This window comes from Sinocyclocheilus rhinocerous, unplaced genomic scaffold, assembly GCF_001515625.1.
Source record: "Sinocyclocheilus rhinocerous isolate Xijiao unplaced genomic scaffold, SAMN03320098_v1.1 scaffold1049, whole genome shotgun sequence".
Classification (NCBI taxonomy): Eukaryota; Metazoa; Chordata; class Actinopteri; order Cypriniformes; family Cyprinidae; genus Sinocyclocheilus; species Sinocyclocheilus rhinocerous.
The window spans coordinates 926,796-952,702 of NW_015652136.1; the positions used below are offsets into that span (position 1 = coordinate 926,796).

Below are 25,907 nucleotides of genomic sequence, written 5' to 3' on the forward strand. Positions count from 1 at the left end.
CACACACACACACACACACACACACACGCACTCACACACACTCACTCACACACACACACACACACACGCGCTCCAGAAGATCAGTGTTTCTGACTTGAAACAGCAGTAAACACACAATCATACCAAGGTTACTATCGTTAACTAAAACTAAAACCATTTAAAAAAAACATTTTCATTACTTGAAATGAAACATTAACTTAAAATAAAATAGAAAAAAAGCAACATTTTTCATTTTCATTCAGTTTAATGTTATGTACTAAAATAACTAAAACCAAAAAAGAAGAAAAATATATTTTTTAACATTTTTGTTGCTTGAAATAAATGAACCTTAAATGAAATAAGCTTTCTTTTATTTCAGCTTGTTGCTAAAGCATCATTCCTCATTTTCATTTAGTGTAACTTTGAAACACTAAAATAACTCAAACTGGAATAAAAGTTGATGATGCTGAAATAACACTGGTTCACACAGGAGCATCAGTCTCATATTTCTCTTTCTCCCGAGAGATTTCCCGCAGCGACAGCTGTTCAATATCTCATTTCTTTACCGCGTCAGGAGATGTTTGTGACGAGCCGCTCCTGATATCAGCTGTGTCATGCAATTTTTCTAATGGAGATTTCTCATTAATTGAGCGTCTGGTGTCATAGATCACAGGTCTGCGTTTCTCAAAGGTTGCACTCGCAGTCATTGTCTCGCTGCGAGGCAAAATAGCGATGCGGGAGAAAAACATCTCAATTGAATTGGGGTTACGTGATCCGCATGCAGAATTACGGAGCAGCTCCACTCCTTCATTAGAGCCTGTAATTTAATTTTACACTTAGAATAATTGGTGCTAATTTGGAGCGCTCATGAGGAAAATATAGAAAGTGACGTATAGAGACGATGGGACTGAGAGACAAAACAACAACAATAGCAGCAATCATTATTCAGGACAGAGGAAAATGATGCCACTTTACCGCTCACAACCACATTATACGTGATCATCATTTAAAGTGCTTTAGAGAGAACATCAATATACTCATATTAAAGTCAAGTTAAAATTATTTCAGAACAAAAAGATCCCTCAGGAGGAATAAAACACAAATACGGGACAGATCACCTCATCTGATGAGAAATGATCGAGTTCATGTTGAGACTCTGGTATCTTGTGTAGATCTCATGTCAGTCTCTAGATCCAGAGAGCTGCAGGGCTGAATTACAATGCTAAAAACACCAAAAAATCAATGTGAAGTTCATCAACAACTGTATAGTACCAAAAAAAAAAAAAATTTTTTTTAGGCCAAAACCAGTAAACAAGTTGCATTTTAGCACTTCCGGTTCGACTGGCCTGAAATCAATAGTTTTTTTTTTTTTTGGTTAAATACATGAAATGAGGTCTGTGTTGAACAAAAACTCAAGATATTTTCATGTTAAATGACACTACAGAGTTTGTTGGGACAATAAATGCCATCAAACCAAACAGGTAAACTCATCTGCTAACTAGACGCTTTCAGAGTTTATGATCGCGCTCTTGCAAACTAGGGCTGAGTGAATTTTTCCCGATTTTATCGATTAATTTGAATGTCATGTTTTGCCATGATTTCATTTTTTTTAAATGGATGAATCGTGGTTTTGAATAGACGCTGCAAAAGACGGTCAAACGCGTACGTCAAGTGCATGTTTACATAGAAAATGCATGTTTTGGCTAAGAAAAATTTAGCATTTTTGCATTCAGCAATTTCTGAAAATATAGGATATGCTTAAGGCAATATTTGCCTTCATATTTCATGCATCTTTTCTGCAAAGATATTTAGCAACTGAATTTGTTTTACATTTACAGCATGTTGAACTTCATGTGAACAGAACTTTCTTTAACCAGATGGTTCATAAAGAGAACGTTACTTGGATGATGCTGTAGTTAATTTTTATTAACCAGTTAAATATATATAAAAAAATAAAAAAAAGTTATCTTGAATTGGTTCAATGTTCTGAAAAAAATCAAGATTTCGCCCAGCTCTTAATTCTAAAGGTCTTTGCACACTAACTCCGAAATTTTCGCACGTTAAAAAATAAATACGACCTCTCGTTTCTGCGTTTTCACATCCGTAGCAAGCATTTTGATTGGAAAGGATGACGAATATGAAAAAACTCAGTGTGCGAGGACCTTAACTCAAACTTTCAGGGAAATGTTTTTAAATAAAGAGTAAAGAGTGGTCGGGAGCTGAATGTTGGTGATGTTGAAGTCGTGTGACCGTGACGTAGTTCGTTAATAGTCTACGTTTAGCTTTTTATTTCTGCTGACAGGCTTCGAAATTCATTAGGGTTGTGTTTGTTTTTGAAGATTATCATGATGAACAAAACATGTAAGAATCATACATTTCTGTTGGTCACAGAGCTTATTTGCTTATATTTTAAGCCAGTGGAGAAATCCTTCAAGGGAACCAGAGTAATGCTCGACTTACAAAAACAGGTTATCACTGCAGCATCGTTTTGTTTTATTTTAAGAATACAGATCTTGCAATCACAGAAATAACTGTGGTTAATTGATTTAATGTATAGATGCTTCCAGATTATGTCCAAATGACTCTAACTGATCGTTAAAGGGTCAGCTCGCCCCAAAATGATAATTTACTCACCCTCATATCATTCTTTATTACTTTATTTCTTCTGTGGAACACTTTGCAGAGGACTTTCATTTCATGGATGAAATGAAAATGAGACATTTCTCACAATATCTGCTTTCAGTGCCCTAATGAATAATAAATATACTTAAATGTATTTGAAATATTATTATGTATACTACAGTACAAATGCATTTTCATATTTATGTACTTAATAAAATGTCCTGCAATTGTACTTTTAGTATGCTAAACTGGTGTACTTAAAGTCTGCTAAATTGGAACAACTATTTGTAATGCACTTTAATTCTGCTGAAGTCCAATTAAAGATATACTGAAGTGTATTTGATTGTGCTAAAGTTTAACTATTGCAAGTACACTTCAGGTACACTTTAAATATTTTGCATTTAAAGTGCGATATTATTCAAAGATCATACAATCCTCATCAAAAGTGACATTAAAACACATTTTAGATCTAATATTAAGAAAAGTGCATTGTGCACAAGTAGTATGCCAAGTAAAGTTTGAGTTATCTGTCAGTAAATATAGATTTGAACTATACTTGGTATGAAATAAATAAATAATATATTACTTTTTTTCTAGGGTAAGTAAACAATGATTTTCATTTTGGGTGGTTTCAGTAGAGCTGGGCGATAATCATATCGAGATCGCAATGAAATTTATGCAAAGCTCTTCACAACAAAGCATCAAAATAAAAGTTTGTTTTAATGTGAGGAAATAATGACAGAAATAAATGACTATTGTTTACTAAAATGCACTTCACATAAGTAATACCACCACTAATAATAATCATTTTAAGGAATTTCAAACCAAGATATTTTTCATCCATGTTGTACTTTATACAGCGATTTTGTGCAGCATATTATTTGACAAAAAAAAAAAAAATAATAATAATGCAATGTTTGTTGTAAAACAATTGTTATATTTTCATTTGATGACATTTTAACTATTTAATTAATCTTTTAAAGTTTATTAGTTTAAATTAAATTTGAATTAAATCATAAAACACAGAATCCAGTAACAATAAAATGTAAAACACAGAATTTAGGGGAAATTAAAAGAGATTTTATGGAGCCCTAAATTAAACGAGTTTATTTGTGAACAAACAAGTCCTGTTTACATTCATTCTCAAGGGCTAACATAACAAAATATGGTGATAAATATCGATATCATATGATATTGAAAAAATATAGTGATTGGCTAGCCATAGTTTCAGTGACAAAACTCATGAAAAATATCATGTAAAAACACACAAAAGAGCAATTTAAGACCAATCCATCTCAATCCAGTGTCATGAAGTCAATGTGAGACAAACACGGATTTAATTCCAGGAATAAATGTTTTTTCCCAGTGGATCTCCTGCCATTAAATGAGCCGCACACACAATCTGCACATATTATCATCCTATTCAGCCGCTTTTGTCCACGTCATTTATCATCGTTGACCGAACAGGTCATTCTCTGTCTCCGATAGACGCAGACGTAATATCCGTGAAGATAAGCTCCAGCACGAAGCAGGGTTACGATCGTTAACTAAAACATTAACTCAAATAAAATATAAATAAACATAAACTTATTTTATTTCAGCTAGTTGACATGGCAACATTTTTTTTTTTTTTTTTTTACTTGACTAAAAATTAAATTTTTTTTTTTTTTTACTATACAGACATATTTAAGGTAATAAAAATGAAAAAAAAAAAAAAACATGCAAAAAAATTATTTTGCAAAAACAGATAACTCAAAAAACAAAAAAATGTTTCATTGTGCATTCCAATTAATCTCAATCAAACTGCAGTTGTGTTATTTTGATTAAGTTAAAAAATAACTAAAAATTACAGCTAACTAACACAATAAAAACATGATTACATAATAAAAAACATGATTTTTGACAATTTAACAAAACGGCGTTATCTGTTTTTGCAAATAAATTCTTCATATATATATATATATATATATATATTAAAAATGATACTAAAATAACACTGCTACAGACATGAATGATTCCTCAAATCATGTGTGTAGCAGGATTATTATAATTAACTATAACTAAAACCATAAAAAATCTTTAACTTGATTTAAAAGCATTTTCAATGTGTACTAAAATAACTAAAACTAAAATAAAAATTAATAAAAAAGCATGTCTACATTAAAAATAAAAATGATAAAAACACAACAAAATTAACAAAACGTTAAAAAGATATGAAAAACAAAAGTAAAACTTAATTCAAAATATGAATAACAACTATAATAGTACCTCACTGCTTTTATTTTTGTAAAATCGAGGCATTGCCATTTTGAATAAAACTAGTAACAATAAGACACGTTTTGAGTTTGAATTGTCTTGACTTTTTGAGTTGAACTCTAAAACTGAACGTCAACATTTTGACTTTACATTATTTCTGAACATATAGGATACGTTTAAGACAATATTTGCCTTCATGTTTCATGCATCTTTTCTGCAAAGATGAGAAAGTTACTTGAATCATCTTGTAGTTACGTTTTTAATTGACTAGTTAAACATCAAAAAACAGAAATCAAAAATCTTGAATCTTCCATCAAACATTCTGAAAATAATCGTGATTATGCCATATTGCATATGACACACTGCCGCTAACTAACGGTCGAGTTAGTGACAGAGAAACTTAAGATCATCTGAATATTTATCTCTGTTTTTAACAAATTTATTTAGTCACCATTGTAGTACACTTGTGTATGAAAGATGGGTTCAAGTGTACTAAAATACTTTTTTAAATACAGAGATAGTATGTTTTAGTTCATATTCACAGTGTCCCAAAATAGCACAGTTGAGTACACTTGGAGTTTATCTTAAGAAGCACTAAAGAATCATTTTTAGTATATTAAGTACAAAATTAGTGCGTGAAAATAGAGCACTTTAAGTACATTATGGAAGTGTACTTTTTTTTTTAACCTGGGTACACATGTTTGTACGAGGCAAAACGTGCCAAAGTATTTATCTCTGTATTTAACAAATTTATTTAGTCACCACTTGTAGTACACTTGTGTATGAAAGATGGGTTCAAGTGTACTAAAATACTTTTTTAAATACAGAGATAGTATGTTTTAGTTCATATTCACAGTGTCCCAAAATAGCACAGTTGAGTACACTTGGAGTTTATCTTAAGAAGCACTAAAGAATCATTTTTAGTATATTAAGTACAAAATTAGTGCGTGAAAATAGAGCACTTTAAGTACATTATGGAAGTGTACTTTTTTTTTTAACCTGGGTACACATGTTTGTACGAGGCAAAACGTGCCAAATATTAGCATCACGCTAGTGTTGGGGGTAACGCAGTACAAGTACCGCGAATTAAGTAATCAGATTACTTTTTTCAAGTAACTAGTAAAGTAACGCATTACTTTTTAATGTACAAATAAGTAAATTAATTTACTTTTTCAAATAAGTAACACCAGTTATTTTGTTTTCCCAGTTATTGACTGACAGCTGCATGTTGTGCGAAATAGAATTAACAGAACTTTTTTAAAATTAAAAACAAACAAGCAAGCCCAGCCCAGATGAGAAAAAGTAACATAACGCATTACTTTTCGTAAAAAGTAACGCAATTAGTTACTAGTTACTTTTTTAGGGAGTAACACAATATTGTACTGTATTACTTTTAAAAGTAACTTTCCTCAATCAGGGCAATGCATGTGTGCTCAATATTGAAAAAATAGTCAATCTTAAACTTAATTTTTTCCTATTGATTGGATTATTTCAGGTCTACAGCAGCTCTTACAATCACATCAAAATGTCATTCAGATCAACTCATGTGTTTATATGTAGGTTTTCCGGTCTGATTGAGCCATCCGTCTGATTCTAAAGAATTGTTTATTGCATGTAAGAGTCGCTAATGATTACAAGGTCACATTAAAACTCATATTTATCACCATTGCTCTATAACGCGTTATGAGCCGCATGCTGGTGTAATCTGCTGTTATTGTCTAGAAAAATCACACAAATAACACTGCTGTAGGATTTACTTTAGAACAATTTCACTCAAAAACTGCTTAATTACAAAAAAATGGCAAGTAACACACTGAATTTCTGAAGTAGAAACCCAGGTAACAAATTTAGGTTATAAAAACTGTGGGAACATTGTTTTGAAATGTTGAATTGTGCTGTTTTCTTGTTATGAATATGTTAATTAAAGGTTACAAAAACATTTCTTACAGCATTCTACTAACTTTATTTTCACCCAAAATATAATGTTATTTCAACGCCTATTTTAAATTTTCCAAGAACATTAAAATGTCCTGTTTTCGTGTCATGACTGTAACTTTAAAGGTTACAAAAATGTTCTTTTCAACTAAAATATAATGTTTATCTTTAATATTATTTCTAACAATTACTGACAGTGCATTCAAACGGGGCTGCATTTCCCAAAAGTGTTATAAGAAAGCATTGATGCTTTCTAGGAGTTATTTCACAATAAACAAATTGAAGTTGTAGCCTACATAGGTTGTGCAGTTACATTCATTTAGACTGAAAGTTAAAAGTTTATACTGATCACGTTCTATTCTGTAATGTTAACATAAATCATACACTTTCAGAATAAAAAGGTTGCATTTTATGCCTGTATCACTGGCAGTCCCTTATGAAAATGAACCATGAGGTGTGTACTTATGCACTATTCTATGACGTTTTGTAGTATAAATAGTGCGAGTAGTGCGTTCACACTGAAACTTCCAAAAAGAAAAAGTGCACTTTAAATACCCGGACGATGCACTTAAATAACCGAAAAAATGAAGTGTGGAATGTTGGACTGTCTCAGCTTTAATTACGTCACGAAGGGGGAGGGGCTATCAGACTCCCGATTATTAATGACAATATAACCTTATAAAATTCATACACTACATGGTTGAGTACATAGTGTATAGTGCATACTTTGGAAGTAATGCATTGAATGAATGAATGCATTAAGTAATGCATCATTACTCAAGTTTCAGTAGTTATAGTATAGTTCCATAACTATAGTATTTGTAGATTCCCATGGTTACCACTACAGTAAACATATTTTAAGCATGTGTAAACAAAAATATAACCCAATAAGTTGCAACTAAGGCATATTGAGTGTTAAAATGCGTTTCATATATAAAGCTAAGTGGGTATCATTGCCCATTTTACTCTTAGTAATTTAATAATGTAATGAATTTCATAATTTAAAAGTTCAGTTTAGAAATATCGGTACCGATATCGACAACACTGACCTTTAAATGTATCGGTATCGTATCGAAAACAAAACAAGTGGTATCGGCCATCCCTACTGAGCAGTGAAGCAGGAAGCAGATCAGGACACACAGGAAGTCCAGACAGTGAACAGCGCTTGTGACGCTCGAGGTCAATCCCAGCGAACGCAGCAGATTAGCGTCTCTATCTGAGGGAACAGACGCCCCTCCAGCGCTGCTCCTTTATTTCACTCAACCGGATTAAAGACACTCAACCCGGCAGCGCAGATGATGCTGACCGCGCGCATGTAAGAGAACACCAGCGGACGATTAGCGCTCATTACATCAGCGAGAGCAGGAACCTTCCCTTCACGAGTCGGTCGCTCTGAAAGCGTCAGCGTTCCTGTTGAATTCGTTCCTCACATCCCACACAACACAACACATCCATCACACACACTCCACGGACAGCGAGTTATAAATACTACAACCCATCCATGACACTAACAGAAGGCCACCTGCTGCTTTTAATTTTACAATTTTTATTCCTCAGACTTCTGTTGTTTCTATATACAGCTAGGTATAATTCTATTCTCTAGAATCCATGCCATATCTCACCTGAGCAACACATAACACACCTCAGGACTGTACATCTGTAAATAACTGATCAACACTCATCTGTAAATAGCACATATGCATGTTCACAATTCTGTCTACCGATATGTATTTTTCTCTATATTTTTTTACTATATTGCTATTTTTTATTTATTGTCTATACTCTTTATTATTAGTGTTTTATTACCTTTCTTTCTTTCTTCCTGTATCCATAAGTGATTAATCTGTTCATTTATAGTTTATAATTTATCAGGTTTAGCGCACTTATTGCTACAAATTTATGCCTGTAGCCATAAGTGGTTAATTCCATAGACTACTATTGTTTTTTATGCATTACTATAACCTAACACTAAAAGAAAACTTTTTATATTTTGAAGGATGTTGGGAACCAAACAACACTAGACTCCATTGACTTTCACTGTATGGACAACAAACTAAGTCTTTTATCGATTAATTAGAATGTAATGTTTTGCCATAATTTGATTTTTTTTTAATCAAATCAGAATATAATCAAATCGCTTGACAGTCAGGAATAGCTTGAATCGACTAGACTTTTTGAGTCTAGAACTGAATGTTTTGGCTAAGAAATATTTATCATTTTTCTTATTTTATATGATTTCTGAAAATATAGGATATGTTTAAGACAATACTTATCTCATGCATCTTTTATGCAAAGATATTTAACAAGTGAATTTGTTTCATGCTTACACCATGATGAACGTCATGTGTGAACAGAACTTTCTTTAAACAGATGGTTAATAAAGAGAGTTGTAGTTAGATTTTAAGTTGACTAGTTAAAGATTTTTTTTTTAAATCAATTAAATGAATCGGTCATTTTTGACCCTGCAGCACAAAAGCAGTGTTAAGTCGCTGGGGTATATTTGTAGCAATAGCCAACAATACATTGTATGGGTCAAAATTATACATTTTTCTTTTATGCCAAAAATCATTAGGATATTAAGTAAAGATCATGTTCCATGAAGATATTTAGTAAATCTCCTACCGTAAATATATCAAAACTTAATTTTTGATTAGTAATATGCATTGCTAAGAACTTCATTTGAACAACTTTAAAGATTATTTTCTCAATATTTAGATTTTTTTGCACCCTCAGATTCCAGATTTTCAAATAGTTGTATCTCAGCCAAATATTGTCCTATCCTAACAAACCATACATCAATGGAGAGATTATTATTCAGCTTTCAGCTGATGCATAAATCTCAATTTCAAAAAAATTGACCCTTATGACTGGTTTTGTGCTCCAGGGTCACATATGTTCTAAATTTGTCATTATTTTTTTGCCTTATCACCCAGCCCAGAGAAATTTCTCACTAACTCCTTAGTAAGGAGAGTAAATGATGTCAGAATGTTGATGTTCTGAGTGAACGACTCCTTTAATGACATGAATTCAGTCCCAGAGATCAATCCTGAACACCTGAAGCGCTCCTCGTTCCTCGTCACGGAGCCGAATAAAGCAGCTCTTCACACATGGATGGGTATGTGGGTCAGATAGCGTGTTGGGGCCAAACACGGGGGTGATTTGTGGTCAGTAATGGGGCGACCTGAGCTCTTTGTCTCGGGCCCCTCGTCTCGTCTCTCTGGGAGCCGCTTTCTCAACGCCCTGCCCACGTGATCCACACTGACGCCTTTGTCCAAAACCTATTGAAAACCAGTCTGAGCCAGGACCACCAATTAGCTGAGCCCCATGGGGTGACACGGCCCCTGAATGCACGGGGCCCCGCATACTACTCCCAGCATGCTCTGCATGACAAGATCCACCTTATCTGTCAAACGCTCCTCTGTAAGACGAGCCGTGTGACCGCGAGCGCTCACATAATCACGTGTGATTGTCTTACACATCCACCTCCGTCATCTAGAGCACTAGATGAGATTACCGGAGGATTCGGCCCTCAACCAGCCACTCAAACACAGAGAAAACACGCTACCAGTGCTGGGACGGTTACTGTGGAAATGTAACAGGTTACAGATTACAAGTGACCCTATTTAAAATCTAATAAGTAGTGTAATTATTTCAATGACTTTACTAAAGTAATGTAACTGATTACATTTGATTACTTACACATGCTTATACGATAACTATTTTATTTCCTATTTAGGTTTATGTTTATCATGCTTTATTTTTTAAGATTAACTGTTTTTTTCCAAAGCATTATTAGATGCCAGTGTTTCCTGTCATAACTATACAAAGATTTGATTTCAAAAACAGTATATCATAGCTATTAAACTATTTCTTCTTATGGTTTTAAATCTGTATTTAACCTTTTTTATTTAACCAGAACAATCTCAAAGTAAAAAGAGGTGCTAAAGTCTGATTTTGTGGTGGCTGTGCTTTAAAATATATTTTTTTTAGAATCTTAATTCAAGTGATGAAGGATTGTGAAAGTCTGACAGTAATCAGTGTTGAGGTTAAACCTGCCTGCTTTACATGTTTCAAAATGATTAACAGTTGAAAACATTCTTTAGAAATTTAGAAAAGTAATCAAAAAAATGAAAACTTCTGCGACAGCACAGCACGCCAAAATCACGTACAACCACAATACAGAAAATAATACAAAATCTCTACTGGCTGACATATTTCTACCAGTTTATTTTGTCCACTCCTTGTTGAGAAACTGAAATAACATCAACGTGTGAAAAATGATAGATGACAGAAGGTAAATCATGTCATCACACACAATCTCACCTGCAGTTTGGCTTTAATGTCAAACTTTAATGAAATACAGCTGATCCTCATCATAGTCCCGGGCTGACTGACTTCCATCCTCGTGACCTTTGACCTGCTTTAGCATGTGGGAATGTGGCGTTACTGTGGCGTGTTGCTGGGAGACATGCGGCTATTCAGCGGCTGATGGAAACATCCATTAAACGGATGTATGTTGCTGCTGCTGCTGTTTAATGAAGCCTCTGAATAATTGCACCATGATTCTTCTTTTGCTTTAGAGCTCATTTTATTCTGAACCAGTGCGGTTGGGGTCAGATAGATGGTCTCTCTCACTTCAGTATATTTAACCCAAATAAGAGGAAACGTTTCAGTCAGACAGGTTTCTGAAGGTCTTGCGTTTGATTATTACAAGGTCTGAAGATGAGAAACCAGACAGACACCACTTCCTGTGGCCTCGCGGGTCAAATGTTTTGTCTAACACACACACACACACACACACTCACACACACACTCACTCACTCACTCACGCACACACACACACACACTCACACACACACTCACGCATGCACGCACACACACACTCACACACACACGCATGCACACACACAATACATTTTATATTACATTTTTCATTTTGCTCTATAAATACATTCAACTTAATCTAACCAGAAGTGCAAATTGCAATATAACATCCAAATAAAAATGACTCTCAACTGCTTTTGAATGTTATTTGCATATGCAATTTAAGTAAGAGGAGTTACTGCAAGAGTGGAGAACTGCTACTAGCAAAATGTGCAAAGAATGTGTCAAACAGCCGTGGTATAAAGCCAATTTACTCAGCTATCTAAATGGGCACATTGCATAGACATCTGTTGGTTTTTATATAAAACTAAATAAATATAAATACTATAACTATAACTACTACTGCTATAAATTATAAATCCTATAACTTAATCCAGCTAACAGGGAACTAACAACTTTCACTAATGTTTTTAAAAGTTATGTAAATGTTCTTAAAGTCATGTTTATGGAACGTTCTTGTAACATTATTAATATTTGATATACTTTCTCATAGTGTTGAAAGAAAATATTTGTAGATCATCATCCTCTGAACGTCCTTATGCTATTTGTATAAAACATTCTAAGAAATGTTTTTGTAACCTTTAAATACAAAAAAGTGGACATTTTAACATTCTTAGAATATTAATAAATAGGGCTGGGTTTTGACACAAATTTCACGATTCGATCTGATTCGATTAAATTCTATATCGATTATTTTGGATATATCTATATAAGGTACAGTACATGCCAAAGTTTCTCAAGGAATAAAAAATCTCTCAACTACTCTCGTACATTAATATAATATTTAAGGTTAAAATGAACTGATTTATATACACTCAAATTAACTTTTTATAATAATAAAGTTACAATTACATAGGCATATTACATAGACAATTACAAAAACATTTAAATGGATTTATTCAAGCATGAACATTGAAGAACAGTAAAAAATGATAATGAATATGTTATATGATGCATATATTTAGCAAAATGCTCCTCTCTAGAATTCGTTTCTCTAGCTGACTAACGAATTTATAGTCACCGAATATGTTTTTTCTGAGGTAAATATGACGTTAAGTGACTCTAATCTCTAATCTGCATTTACCAAAGCATACGACCAAGTAATTCAGTATAATATCATACTTTTAGTGCTGGAAGCCAGATTCTCACAGTCTTCATTTATTCAAACTGTATGTGATCTAAACACACAAATGAAACGCAGCTATATAACTCTTTTAACGATCATGTTTTCCTCTCCGGATTGTTGACGTTGTCTCTGTGCAGTCGCAGTGATTGTTCCTGATACGCTGTGCATTGCAACATGGGAAGTTCCACATGAATCATGCTCTTGTTAACTGTTTATCCATTAAACAGCAGCTTTCACATTAACTAGCAGCGGCAGTGAAGCGAACAGCCTGCGCTGTAATGAAGCTCTCCGCTCGTCTGATGAGCCTCAATTAAGCCGTGTTTATTTGACACACTGTCACAGTCCATACGGACGTCTGGACGATGAACAACTGCTTTCATTACAGTAACCTGGGAATAAAAGGTCCAGAGCAATTAGCATATAAAAACTGTGGAGTCATACAGATAAACGCCTGCGAGCCGAAGCAGATATTAAGTTTCTGAAGAACCAACTGATGGCTCTTAAAATAAAGGCTCTTCAATGGCATTGATGATTCCATGAAGAACCTCTTTATAGGTTCTGAAAGGACCTTTGGGGAAGCAAAAATTTTGCTTTTTATGGCAAAACCCCCTTTTTAGGAGTGTTGAGTCATTACTGATTCAAATTGTGAGTTTGAGACTGTTTTTGAGTCTTTTTGACTGAAGGAATCAGTTAGAGAGTCATTTGTTCATGAGTCAGACTCCACTGTTCACACTGTGGTCATTAAACTGATTCAAACTGTGGGTTTGAGACTGTTTGTGAGTCTTTTAGACTGATTCATTACAGTGAATCAGTTAGATAGTCATTTGTTGATTAGTCAGACTCCACTATTTACACTGTAGTCATTAGACCGGTTCAAACTAGCTTTTTATGGCAAAACCCCCTTTTTAGGAGTGTTGAGTCATTACTGATTCAAATTGTGAGTTTGAGACTGTTTTTGAGTCTTTTTGACTGAAGGAATCAGTTAGAGAGTCATTTGTTCATGAGTCAGACTCCACTGTTCACACTGTGGTCATTAAACTGATTCAAACTGTGGGTTTGAGACTGTTTGGGAGTCTTTTAGACTGATTCATTACAGTGAATCAGTTAGAGAGTCATTTGTTGATTAGTCAGACTCCACTATTTACACTGTAGTCATTAGACTGATTGAAACTGTGGGTTTAAGACGATTTGTGAGTCTTTTAGACTGATTCATTACAGTGAATTTGCTCATGATTCAGACTCCACTGTTCACACTGTAGTCATTAGACCAATTCAGATTGTGAGTTCATTACAGTGAATCAGTTAGAGATTGATTTGTTGATTAATCAGACTCCACTGTTCACACTGTAGTCTTTTTGACTGATTCATTACAGTGAATCAGTTAGAGATTGATTTGTTGATTAATCAGACTCCACTGTTCACACTGTAGTCTTTTTGACTGATTCATTACAGTGAATCAGTTAGAGATTGATTTGTTGATTAATCAGACTCCACTGTTCACACTGTAGTCTTTTTGACTGATTCATTACAGTGAATCAGTTAGAGATTGATTTGTTGATTAATCAGACTCCACTGTTCACACTGTAGTCTTTTTGACTGATTCATTACAGTGAATCAGTTAGAGATTGATTTGTTGATTAATCAGACTCCACTGTTCACACTGTAGTCTTTTTGACTGATTCATTAGAGTGAATCAGTTAGAGAGTCATTTGTTCATAAGTCAGACTCCACTGCTCAAACTGTACACTCTTCAAAATAAAGCTTCTTTTTCTTTCTTTTATAAGATCTGGACTCCATCACATGGATCCGTGTGTTCATGTGGATCGCTGTAGATGATCATCACCTCACGCAAAGACGAACCGTGTCATTACGTCCTGAAAGCTCACAGCAACATGCACTGAACACCACAGAAACTCCCTGAAATCAATCCCTGAATCAGACACCTTCTTCGGACGCATCCGAGCGCCATCTGATCTGCAGAACACAGGAGCTGCGCTGAGCTTTATCTGACGCTCCTCATGAAGCTCAATGACTGAGACGCTCTTGAGTTTCCAAAGACTCAGAGACCAGCAGATCAAGAGCCGGTTCTGCTGAGCATCAGATAAATATTTGTTAAATATGATGAAAATTATATAAACTAAATAATATTTTATACAGGTAATCAGTCTGTATATAAGATCTTTAAACCTTCAAGGCATTTAAATCTGTGGTCAAAATAAATTCACTTTCAAATAAGTCTGTCAAGTAAACATTAGGAACAAACTTTGCTTTTCTAGTTAAAAAATTTGAAATTAGAGTTGTATGAATTGAGTTGGTAAACAGAATGCAGAATTTGAAATAAATTGAATTTGAAATTTATTTCAAATTCTGCATTCTGTTTACCAACTCAATTCAAATTCAAATTTGAAATTAGAGTTGTATGAATTTCAATTTATTTCAAATTCTGCATTCTGTTTACCAACTCAATTCAAATTCAGGAAGTGAACTAATTTAAGAGGCATTGATCTGAATTTCGAATAGAGACGCTAGGTACTGTTCATACAGTATATGCTGCTGTGAATGTAAGTGTTACTGAAGAGCTGATATTACATTTTCTGCCTGCAAATGGTTAAAGTTGGCATAAAACAAAAGAAGAACCAGAACTTTTCATCCGTATTGTGACGTATGCGCTCAATGGGCAGGGCTTAAGAGCACTAAAGATCCAGTTATGACACCAAGGTCAGAACATTCTGAAAAACTGAAATATGCATGGATGAATCATTCATAATCAGATCAATAACATGCTTTTAAAACATAGGTGCATTTTCATTTCATGCCGACTTTAAACCATTAATGCTGAGATTAGTAGCAGATGTCTTGTTCTGTAACATAAAACCAAGTCGATTAATTAAAACAATCCTTGTGTGGATATAAAAAAAGTGAAAACTCAGTGACACAACACACAACATCCACTGTGTCCATTTACTAACAACTGACACGCTTCTCCAAACCATTCTGGAGTACCGCAGCGATGAATGAAGGCATTCCACAGTCACGCCGTCTTATCATGAAGCGCTGTTTGTTTTAGCTCGTAAAGACGGGCCGCAGACGAGCGATCAAACACAGGTGCGCCGTGGCTCCAAATGTAGGTCAGCTGTTGGCGTATATCTGGAGATTGTTGCTGCAACCCTTAAAATTAGCCGTGCGACATGCAACAACACAAGATGGACGACTGGCTGTTTGCTGACGATGGCTTTTCTCTTATCAAGTTGAAATGGAGATGCGGGAGGTTTGTGAAATTCTACAAGCAGCTACCGTTCAGTCTTTCTGTGAATCCTCAGGAGGAATAAACAGCTGCCCCTGTGACGAAGAACAGACGATTGTGAGGTAGAAACAGCAGCACAGAGAGTCTCATGGGAGGCACATGTGTAACAGATCTGCATCTGTTCTTCTTTTGGCAGAGGAAGGAAACACTGGTGATAAGTGCTCCTGCGTCGCTCCTGATGGACCGGTCCGGTCCGAGCCCGACACTGGGAGCCTTGTGGTCGCAAAACGCCACATGGATGCAATTTGTTCCTTCCATGTGGCATGAATGATGATGAATGTCTGCAGAGTCTCAGTCGCTGCCGCCGTGTGTTTACATGCTCGCGGAACGGCAGGAAAAGCTTCATCACAGAGCCAACAAGAATAACAAAACATACGCAAACAAATCAGTGAGATTATGTGCAGTGAGACGCCGGCCGCTAATCCACCGATAAAACCCTTCAGATGAGTATCAGCTCGAGACCCAGCTAACAGAAACGTGTTCTAAGAACGTCATCAAAACGCTATTTCTGTTACATTATGAACATTTTTCTTGGTGACATGAACATTACGTTTTATCCTTCTGCACACGTTATGAGAACGTTACTTTTGAATGTCCTCCGAACGTTCTAAACAAATAGTAACACTTCAAAAACGTTCGACAAATGATCGGGACTCTGAGTTCTGTGCTTCAAAGCGCCTGCGGATGTCACGCGGAGGATGTTTTCATTCACAGCCGCTCGCAGAAGCTCCACCTGCTCCTCAAGAGATGATCTCATGAAGTTCAAAGACGCAGATTCGCTTCAGAGCGTTTCATGTGTTTGTAGTTCAGAAGCTCAGGTCAGTAAATCACAGCGGGATGACAAACGTCTCCATTCAGAGAGTTGAGAATATCTCATGATATTCCCTGAAAACAACCACAGGGAGGTGAGGATCTATGGGCAGCGCTCAAATCTTCATTTACTCGCCCTCATGTTGTTCCTCATGACTTTCTTCTGCACAAAAGAAGATATTTTGAAGAATGTCTCAGTGTTTTATTCCACATAATGAAAGTCAGTGTTTGGTTTCCAAGGCTCTTCAAAATATTTACTTCTGTGTTCAACTAAAGAAACATGAGGGAGAGTAAATGATGACAGAATGATCATTTTAGGTGAACTATTCCTTTAAATCAAGAAAAGAGCCTGAGATTGATGACAATTACAGAATCCAGAGTACAGCAGCATAAACATATTTGTCCAGTGATTAAAATGATCCACACACTCTCAGAAATCGAGCAGAATGTACTGTTAATATGTAGGAATTTTCTGCATTGATTTTTCACAGGTGTTTTACCTGTATTTTTAACTATGCATTGTGTTTTATGCATTAACTGTTATATTCTGTTTAGATTCTGGGTACAAGTTTTATGTTGCGGGTCAAACTGACCCTAACTGGATTCAGTACAAATCACATAAAATCAGGTAAACCTATACTTCTCACACATTACAACCACGAATAGAGACGCTAGGTACTGTTCATACAGTATATGCTGCTGTGAATGTGTTACTGAAGAGCTGATATTACATTTTCTGCCTGCAAATGGTTAAAGTTGGCATAAAACAAAAGAACAACCAGAACTTTTCATTCGTATTGTGACGTACATCTGAATATAGCAATTATTGACCAAGAACAAATATGGGGTGGGAATTGAGTCATGCATCAGTTGTTGATTGGGTGTTGAGATGTGGGCGTGGCTTTCTAATGTGTATGCAAATGAGCATGCGCTCAATGGGCGGGGCTTAAGAGCACTAAAGCTCCAGTTATGACACCAAGGTCAGAACATTCTGAAAAACTGAAATATGCATGGATGAATCATTCATAATCAGATCAATAACATGCATTTAAAACATAGACACGTTCATTTTCATTTCATGCCGACTTTAAACCATTAATGCTGAGATTAGTAGCAGATGTCTTGTTCTGTAACATAAAACCAAGTCGATTAATTAAAACAATCCTTGTGTGGATATAAAAAAAGTGAAAACTCAGTGACACAACACACAACATCCACTGTGTCCATTTACTAACAACTGACACGCTTCTCCAAACCATTCTGGAGTACCGCAGCGATGAATGAAGGCATTCCACAGTCACGCCGTCTTATCATGAAGCGCTGTTTGTTTTAGCTCGTAAAGACGGGCCGCAGACGAGCGATCAAACACAGGAGCGCCGTGGCTCCAAATGTAGGTCAGCTGTTGGCGTATATCTGGAGATTGTTGCTGCAACCCTTAAAATTAGCCGTGCGACATGCAACAACACAAGATGGACGACTGGCTGTTTGCTGACGATGGCTTTTCTCTTATCAAGTTGAAATGGAGATGCGGGAGGTTTGTGAAATTCTACAAGCAGCTACCGTTCAGTCTTTCTGTGAATCCTCAGGAGGAATAAACAGCTGCCCCTGTGACGAAGAACAGACGATTGTGAGGTAGAAACAGCAGCACAGAGAGTCTCATGGGAGGCACATGTGTAACAGATCTGCATCTGTTCTTCTTTTGGCAGAGGAAGGAAACACTGGTGATAAGTGCTCCTGCGTCGCTCCTGATGGACCGGTCCGGTCCGAGCCCGACACTGGGAGCCTTGTGGTCGCAAAACGCCACATGGATGCAATTTGTTCCTTCCATGTGGCATGAATGATGATGAATGTCTGCAGAGTCTCAGTCGCTGCCGCCGTGTGTTTACATGCTCGCGGAACGGCAGGAAAAGCTTCATCACAGAGCCAACAAGAATAACAAAACATACGCAAACAAATCAGTGAGATTATGTGCAGTGAGACGCCGGCCGCTAATCCACCGATAAAACCCTTCAGATGAGTATCAGCTCGAGACCCAGCTAACAGAAACGTGTTCTAAGAACGTCATCAAAACGCTATTTCTGTTACATTATGAACATTTTTCTTGGTGACATGAACATTACGTTTTATCCTTCTGCACACGTTATGAGAACGTTACTTTTGAATGTCCTCCGAACGTTCTAAACAAATAGTAACACTTCAAAAACGTTCGACAAATGATCGGGACTCTGAGTTCTGTGCTTCAAAGCGCCTGCGGATGTCACGCGGAGGATGTTTTCATTCACAGCCGCTCGCAGAAGCTCCACCTGCTCCTCAAGAGATGATCTCATGAAGTTCAAAGACGCAGATTCGCTTCAGAGCGTTTCATGTGTTTGTAGTTCAGAAGCTCAGGTCAGTAAATCACAGCGGGATGACAAACGTCTCCATTCAGAGAGTTGAGAATATCTCATGATATTCCCTGAAAACAACCACAGGGAGGTGAGGATCTATGGGCAGCGCTCAAATCTTCATTTACTCGCCCTCATGTTGTTCTTAAAACAATCCTTGTGTGGATATAAAAGAAGTGAAAACTCAGTGACACAACACACAACATCCACTGTGTCCATTTACTAACAACTGACACACGCTTCTCCAAACCATTCTGGAGTACCGCAGCGATGAATGAAGGCATTCCACAGTCACGCCGTCTTATCATGAAGCGCTGTTTGTTTTAGCTCGTAAAGACGGGCCGCAGACGAGCGATCAAACACAGGTGCGCCGTGGCTCCAAATGTAGGTCAGCTGTTGGCGTATATCTGGAGACTGTTGCTGCAACCCTTAAAATTAGCCGTGCGACATGCAACAACACAAGATGGACGACTGGCTGTTTGCTGACGATGGCTTTTCTCTTATCAAGTTGAAATGGAGATGCGGGAGGTTTGTGAAATTCTACAAGCAGCTACCGTTCAGTCTTTCTGTGAATCCTCAGGAGGAATAAACAGCTGCCCCTGTGACGAAGAACAGACGATTGTGAGGTAGAAACAGCAGCACAGAGAGTCTCATGGGAGGCACATGTGTAACAGATCTGCATCTGTTCTTCTTTTGGCAGAGGAAGGAAACACTGGTGATAAGTGCTCCTGCGTCGCTCCTGATGGACCGGTCCGGTCCGAGCCCGACACTGGGAGCCTTGTGGTCGCAAAACGCCACATGGATGCAATTTGTTCCTTCCATGTGGCATGAATGATGATGAACGTCTGCAGAGTCTCAGTCGCTGCCGCCGTGTGTTTACATGCTCGCGGAACGGCAGGAAAAGCTTCATCACAGAGCCAACAAGAATAACAAAACATACGCAAACAAATCAGTGAGATTATGTGCAGTGAGACGCCGGCCGCTAATCCACCGATAAAACCCTTCAGATGAGTATCAGCCTGAGGAACTGAAACCCGGCGAACAGAAACATGCTCTGGGAACGTCATCAAAACGTTATTTCTGGTGTTTTTGAACGTTTTAAAAAACTTATGCAAACATTGAGGGAATATTACTTTTAATGTTCTCTGAATGTTCAAGTAGTAACATTTAAAGAAACGTTAGATTGACACCCAAATGAAACATTTCATAATTTTTGTTTTTAAATCGTTTTAAGAACATTATTAAAGACTAATAGCTGCTAACAAAAATACGTTCTAAGAATGTGTTGCCAATATTTACACTGCAAAAAATGCTTTTCTTAGATTTTTTGTCTTGTTTCCAGACAAAATATCTAAAAATTCTTAAATCAAGAAGGGTTTTCTAGACAAGTAAAAATTATTGTCTTGTTTTCAGATTTTTTTTTTTTAGAAAACTTAGAACAAGCAAAATAATCTGCCAATGGGGTGAGCAAAATAATCTTATTTCAAACAGAAAACAAGATTATTTTGCTTGTTTCAGGCAAAAACTCACTTAATTTAGTTTTGTTTTCAGCCAAAATATCTAAAAATTCTTAAATCAAGAAGGATTTTCTAGACAAGTAAAAATTAGTCTTGTTTTCAAAAAAATCTAAGAAAAGCATTTTTTGCAGTGTATTTGCGTTCGCAAAGTTTAATCGCAGCATATAATCATTGCAGTTAATAGTGTTCACCGTCTGTTTGATTACGTGTAATTTGTAACTAACTTCATGATTTTTACTGTACACTTCTGCCATAGTCACCACTGTAACCTACTCCTAAATATGATGTAGAAACTTAATATTTTCTGTAAAGCTACTTTGCAACAATTGGTATCGTGAAAAGCACTTTTCAAATAAACTTGAATTGAATTGAATTGCATGTTCTCTGGACACTCAAAATGTCCTTTTTTTAATGTTTAAAAAAAAAAATTCTTGGTTATATAAATGTTATGGGAACATTACATTTGATCATTTTCCAGATATTATGGAAATGTTACTTTTAATGTTCTCTGAATGTTCTAAAACAAATAGTAACATTTTAAAAATGTTAGAAAAACGTCCAACTGTAACATTTCAGAAAAAAAGAAAACAGAAACTCCAAAAACCATAATCTGAATATTCAAATGAAAAGAAACATTTCATTTGATCATTTTGCAAACATCATGGGAACGTTATTTTTGAATGTTCTTTGAACGTTCTGAAACTAGTAACATGACTCCCTAAAAACAACCACAGCGAGGTGAGGATCTACGGGCAGCGCTCAAATCTTCATGTACTCGCCCTCATGTTGATCCAAACCTGTATGACTGCACAACAGAAGATATTTTGAAGAATGTCTCAGTGTTTTTTCCACATAATGAAAGTCAATGTTTGGTTTCCAAGGCTCTTCAAAATATTTACTTCTGTGTTCCACTCAAGAAAGAAAGTCGTACAGGTTTGGAACGACATGAGGGAGAGTAAATGATGACAGAATGATAATTTTAGGTGAACTATTCCTTTAAAACAAGTAGAGCCTGAGCTTGACAGCCGTTACAGAATCCAGAGTACAGCAGCATAAACATGTTTGTTCAGAGATTAAAATGATCCTATAACCATACCGTTAATATGATTAAATTGTGCATTGTGTTAGTTTTAGGGTTAACTCTTGTATTATGTTCAAATAATTCTGCATACGAAATTTATGTTTACCAAAAAACCCAGAATGTATGATAATTTTTTTTTTTTTACTTTTCTTTTTCAAAAAACATGAACTATTTCTAAATAGTAAATCTAAAAAGAAAATGTCACAGAAAATATCCTCGGTTAACCAGTAATTCCTACAACTCAGTTTGACCCACAACATAATACAGGGTTAAGGAAATGTCTGTAAACTTAACAGATAATGTTCTGGCAGGAAAATACCAGTACCTTCTCAGTGTTTTTTTTTTTATTCTTAAAATGCAGGACGAGCGTGACGAGCAACAATCAGACTATCAGTCTGTGTCTGTACATGATTGTCCAGCGTGGCCCCTTTAAGCAGCTCTGCTGGTCTGTAACGTCCCATGGCCCCTCACACACACACACACACACACACACACACACACCAACTGTGTTTCAGCCTGAAACTATGGCAACAGAATAAGAAAGCAGTAGCCATGATTAATAGATGAGAGAGGCAGTGCCAAACGCCGGCCTGGGGACGAGACACATGTCCTGTCCCTCTCTCTCTCTCTCTCTCTCTCTCTCTCTCTCTCTCTCTCTCTCTCTCTCTCTCTCTCTCTCTCTCTCTCTCTCTCTCTCTCTCTCTCTCTCTCTCTCTCTCTCTCTCTCTCTCTCTCTCTCACACACACACACACACTCTGAAGTTTGTCGTCATCAGACTCGTGTTTACAGGACAAACACTTATAGATTTGCTTTCCCGCTCTAAACACTTCCTTCCAAACAACACGACTGAAGAAAGAGTTCAGATTTCTCAAAAACACTAAACACATCCAGCTGATCAGTCTGATTTCTGTACTTCCGCTCATAAACTTGACCTTAAACTACTGCTTTTTAATCTTTATTTTTATTTCTATAGTAATACAAATTATGCCAATGCTGCTGTGTACCTGTAATAAACAGGTACACAGCAGCATCAATCATTTTAAATGTAAAATGTAAATGTTTGCATACTGTTATAAACCCAAGTTGCATTGTATTGTATTGTTTGTTTAACAGCATGGCAGCTTTTTTAGCTATTTTCATGCGGAAAACCACACTTATGTTGTGTATGTATTTAAAATAAAACAAAGATATTTTAGGAAAGATACTGAAATATCTAGATATTGAAATATCTTTACTGAAATATAAACGTTACTATCAGCATGCAGACATTTACTCTTTATTTTTCCATTTGGATGAGCACAATTTCTCCATAAATATTACCAGAATTAAACATCATGAGTGATTTTAAAAGAGCAAAGGATTTGTTTTAAACCTCTCACTAAAGTTCCTTATAGGAGCATCAACAATCAAACCCATTCAAGACCTGAGACTCAAAGCAGAATGTGACAATGCTGTTTTTCTATCATCTAAAAAGACAGAAACGTGAATTTTCCTTCTTCAAACGCACAATAATCCACTTAAATGTTCCAATTACTCAGTAATGTGGCCAGCCAGAGCCGGCTCATGCATTAAACATGAATCATAGATGAGAGCTATCGACAGCATTTCTGAGTCTGTGATTTACGCTGCGCTCCTTTAACATAATTGAGTGCAATTCATTGGCCGTCATCAATAATTCAGACTGAGTGAATCCTGGCCTCCGCAGAGAAAATGTAAACACACGCCGGTGCGATTATTGAGGCTCGCTGGTGTGACAAACAGCCATCAGTCACGCTCAATGCCGCTCTCATTGGCTTTGTGCAGAAGAGCACGTCAGATGCCCTGCTTACAATCACATCAAAACACTGATTCACCTCATAATTCACTGCTTCATCAGAGGACGGCATTTCTACGCCAATGCACTTCAATTCAAGCGCTTTCCACAGAGCAAGCAGCTTCACACAAAACAAACGTTTCTTCATTACAATTTAAGAGTAGTGCGTAAGAAAAGAGCTGTATGCATGCTTCATTCATTCATTCATTTTCTGTGACTGAGTCAAAGTCATGCCCATATCGCATAAATGTACAGTTTATGCTAGTTAATGTCACTTATTCATTATTTAAGCAGAAAGGATGAGCACATTAAAACAATGATTACACGATGTGATCTTGAATGCAATATAAGGAAGATTTCTCCATTTTATGTTGATTCAGAGCTGGCATCAGAGTCGCATTCCCTTCTAGCAGATACATGAGATCAATTTCATTTTCACAAACACGATCTTTTTAATGCACCAGGAACGGAATAAAAACACGTTCCCTGCTATCTAATCTTTTCCTGAAAATGAACTTGATTGCTAACCTTAACAAAAAAGACGTGCAATAATAGAAACGTGATTAAATCTGAATAAATGCAGGGGTGGATGATGAGGATGCAGGTCAGAAACCATGCCGGGGTGTTTTGGAGGATCCATCAGAAACAAATGATTCATTGCGCTATGAATTATAATTAGTGCCTTGCTGATATATCGGCCGATATTTCGAATTTTTTGTAATTATCAATATTTTTCTGTTTGGACAATATGTCAGAAGTGGGGAAATCTTTATTTTATTTCACAGATTTCCTTTTTTTAAATTTCATTTTCAAGTTATATAATTTAGTAAATATTACGTGAAATAAATATAGATTTAATTTCAGCAATTGTTATGCATTTGTTTTTATTTAACTTTAAGTTAAACAGTGTGATGATATATCATATATATATGTGCTTTCTAAGATATCGGCCATCAAAATATCAATATCAGTCAACCACCGAGTTTAATGCAGATCAACGCAAAAGCAGATCTTCAGACACCGTCTTCAGTGTTTTTACATGTAATACATCATCTGAAGTCTGACACTGATGCTCAGCGGCTGAGGCAGAACCACAGCGTTTCAAGATAAAACACCTGAAATAATGCATCTGTGAATTCAGAGCGCTGATAGTCGTGGAATCTTGGCTCGGTCGAGACGCGTGGCCGCCTGCCATCTCACAGGGAGAAAACACTCAACCAACAGCAGACAATGAGATTAACAAACACTATTTTATTCTGAGCCTCCAGACCCAAGCGCTCACCGCTGAGACGGACTAAACGCTGCCGTCCTGCCCAAACAGATGCTGTTTCATTGCTACAGGAGAAGTCTGTCGGATTGCGTTCATTTAGGAATGAAGTGGTAGAAACGGCTGACACGGACACACCCTACATGACCTCCGGGGTCAAAGGAGAGCGACCGGCTTCACAAACCTCCAGATGAGGTTTCACACTGATGTGATGTTCTTCAGTAACTGAACACAGTTCTAACCTGACTGAGACTTAAACCTGTTAGAGACACTGGAGATACAGTAATACTCAAGAATAAGAACAATACTAACTTCATGCATCAGAAGCAAATGACCGAATCACATCATATCCATCAGACTGTGTTTATATTTGTCCGTGCATTCAGAAAATACACGCAAAACTGCAACAATCACACATTTGTTCCGTTGCAATGACATGTATTTCCATCTCAGCCGCTTATTACTGATGAGTGCAATTATTTAAATCAGCAAAGCACGATGTTGTTTGCTCTCCGTCACACCCTTATATTCCACACTCGCATTCAGCTGATGAATGAGTTTATACGCGCGCATTACAGAAGTTTAGCGGAGTGACGTCACCAGCCCTCCGCGCCGCAGATCAAAGTAACGCGGCACAGAAAGAAACAATATATCGTTCTAAACATCATCATCATTGTCATAAACGGAGCGGCTCTCGCTCAACTTCAAGCGCTGTTCTCATGTACGTACCGCGTGTGACAGCGTCTTCACATCGATAGATCCATGAGAAATCCCGATCACTGATCGATCGATCCGCGGAAACCCCGGAGAAACGGCGAAGCGAACAATGAGCGGCGCATTCAGCTACACGAGCGAGCGGCTGCTCATCCTATTAGAGATGAAGCTTTACTGAGCTGAGCTCACACACACACACACACACACACACACA

At 36.5% G+C, this 25,907-nt stretch overlaps 1 protein-coding gene across 1 annotated transcript in view; it reads right to left on the reverse strand.

Moving 5' to 3' along the window:
- Positions 1-25,900, reverse strand: part of LOC107713549 (semaphorin-6A-like) — a 44,761-nt gene extending 18,861 nt beyond the window's left edge. Inside the window, exon 1 of the mRNA XM_016519098.1 lies at positions 25,709-25,900. The gene's annotated coding sequence lies outside the window, so the exon portion shown is untranslated. The remainder of the gene's footprint in view (positions 1-25,708) is intronic.
- Between the last annotated feature and the right edge of the window lie 7 nt (positions 25,901-25,907).